General features: G+C 42.2%; 1 long non-coding RNA gene across 1 annotated transcript; it reads right to left on the bottom strand.

Moving 5' to 3' along the window:
• Window positions 1-422: 422 nt before the first annotated feature.
• Window positions 423-2919, bottom strand: LOC308459727. The gene is made up of 2 exons (XR_013978298.1): window positions 2720-2919; window positions 423-1676 (listed from the first exon to the last, which is right to left on the bottom strand). It is a non-coding gene; the product is annotated as an uncharacterized lncRNA (long non-coding RNA).

The raw sequence follows: 2919 nt of genomic DNA, 5'->3' as shown, positions 1-2919 counted from the left end.
TGACAGCAGCATGTATTTAGTGTGGACCTTTATATTCCGCCTTTCTATGATAAGATCCAACTCAGGGCGGTGATATATATATATATTGCGAGGAAATAATTAGTGCTTTTTCTTATATGAAAGGCTCCATGACTGCTGGGAAGGTAGGGGCGCCATATGGTTTTATGGATTTCAGTTGCTTTGATTTTAATGAATTGTTTCTGCACTACCCTGGGAACCTTCAGGTTAAAGGCTGGATTAATCATCCTCATCCTCATCCAGAGATGGGGTTGCTCTCCCAACCATCTAACCATCCATCCTGCCCCAGTCACTTTAAAAAATGCACCCTTAGGATTTATAAGCATTGCAACACCAGCCATAATTATTTACATAAGTACATTAATGGAGATTGGTGTTCCTCTGGCACAACTGTAACAACGCCATAGCAATCCATCCATTTATCAAAAGTTAAGGTGTCACCTTCTAGATAGATACAAATGTCTGGCATATAAAAATATGATGTGATCGTGTGCTGCTTAACTCAGAATATGTGTTGGTTAAAATTAATTATGTAATAGTGTGGCTGCTGGAATAGCAGCGAAGGTAACGGGATCGAAACCTAACTGGACTCAGGATTGCAGACAAAACTACATCCCGACTTTCAGCCAATAGGGATTTCAGATATAAACTCTCCTTGTACTTAGACAGGTATGTGTTGTGCCTTTTCAGAGCTCCAGAATGTTCCATACTTGTTAAACTGATCCTTCCCGATCCTGATTACAGTTTATTTCAAAATAAAAATTATTTCAGCATACGAGAGCGGTAAAGCAACAGACGAGATTGAGTCATATGAGAATTAGCAACTTTGCCAGTGTTGATCTTGTGTTGCATCGCGTTTTCAGTGTGTTTATAGTCGCTTAAAGCATTCCAAAGGAAGATTTGGTTACTTCGTGTTTTTTTGTCATGTTTGATGGAGATTCCACAATATTTCCTGTGAACTGTTAGTCGCCCTCGGTCATTGCAAGAACTGAACGTGCGGATTAAGTAACAGTACTTCTGAACACACCCCGTCTCATTATTTTTTTATAGAAATATGGTCGCCTGCAGCAAGCTGTTACACCAGAAGGTCACAGATTTTTAAATTCCTGTTTATTAAAGCAGTAACTCTTTGTAGGGATTATCTGGAGTTTGAAAAACACATTTATTTTCGTTGAGGTGAGAAATATCGGCAGTAAAGGGACAGCGACAGTCCTACAGTCAAAACCATAATACTCCAGATCCATTTGACGGTGTCTTCCTTCCCAGACTCAAAACCATTTAACTGAAAATAAATCCCACTGATATTTATTTGTGGCCAGTCGGGTTTACTTGGGGTGTCTAGGAGAGCATTTAGGAGCAGAGTGCCCATCCTGCAAAACACAATGCACTTACTCGAGAGCAGTTATTTTTCTTTTTATAGGATAACTCTTAACACATTCAGTTCCTTACACAGCTTTAAGTACAGCTTTGACAATATCTCTACTTCTTCCTTAATAATATAGAACTCTTTCCATCTGGGAGCTTCAATTTATGCAGAGCGCAATCCGTTGAGAAGTTCTCGTGCGTAAATTCCACCCAGATTAATGCGATGGGTTCTGTTTGGATGAGGCTTGGCAGGAAACGTTTCAGTCGACGGGCTTTTTAAATTCACCTTAAACCTTTAAGAACAAGGGGGACTGATAAACTCGGCAATGCTCCTATCGACAGCACATGTACTATACAGTACTTAGAAGCAAGTTCCACTGAAGTCTTTGAGTTTTGCTTCCAGCTAAACGTGCTTTGCGTACAGAGTATAAATAAATGGATGGCTAATGGCATCAATAGTAATTCTGGGTTCAGATGAGTATACTACGGAATGAGCAAAGAAAGGGGGAATTTTAAGGTATAGCAAAACAGCCATCAAATGGTTTGGATCTTGTCCTCCACTAATTTCCATCCAACTTTGGGGGATGTGGAAGGTTACAAAAGTCTGCAAAGTGCTTTATAGCAGTGATCTCATGCACCATCACAACAACCGGATGGAAGAAGTCTCATTCATTGATACTCCCAGTAAAGCTTAGGCAGGGTGGGGAGGAAGAAAAGACTTCAAGGCCTCCTGAAATTTTTTACTTAGACAGGATTTCCAGTACAGGGATTTTCCAGGTCCAAGTCTTCCAGCGACAGCTTTTTATTTTTACTCTCCAGTAGCCCCATGAAATTCAGTGGCTTTGTTCTAGAGCAGGGATGTGGAACCGGTGGCCTTCCAGATGTTGCTAGACTGCATCTTCCATCCTCATAAACAATGGCCATACCAGCTGCAGCTGATGGCAGCTGGAGTCCCAACTACAGCTGACGAACCACAGGTTACCCCATCTAGAGTAAAGGTTGTTCATTTTGCCTACCAGTGCCATACACACCAACACATCTCACTGTCTGGGAGCAAAGTACAATAGAAGTTGACTCTAACAACCTGTTGCATTGGGCAACCCTAGAGGGTATGGACCATCCCAGAGAGGAGGATAAGTTATTTAGGGCATGCTTCATGAACCTGGTGCCCTTCAGATGATTTGGACTAAACAGCTCCCATAATCCCTGGCCGGTGGAGAGTTGTTGTAGTCCAGCTACATCCGGAGATCAGGAAGCTGAGGCAATACAAAAATCCCAGGGGCCGAGCCCTGCCCTCGGATATGAATGAAATCAAGGCTCTTTTCCCGACTGTTACCTGCATCAACACTTTTGGTCGTCTCACTCTTAAGGAAAGCCTTGAACTTCTTGTGCTGCCAGATCCTGCCGAGAAACAAACTCCCAGTTGGTTGCAAAGAGAGAAAACCTGGTGTGTATTAGAAGTTTCGCCTTAATAGCGGGTTTATGTGCCACCGCATGGACTGCAATGACAATCCCGGTCGATTCAACTCTGTTATA

This window comes from Podarcis pityusensis (assembly GCF_964106645.2).
Source record: "Podarcis pityusensis genome assembly, chromosome: 12".
In the NCBI taxonomy this organism is placed as follows: Eukaryota; Metazoa; Chordata; class Lepidosauria; order Squamata; family Lacertidae; genus Podarcis; species Podarcis pityusensis.
The sequence above is the reverse complement of the archived record's forward strand: the minus strand, read 5'-3'. Positions and strand labels throughout refer to the sequence as shown.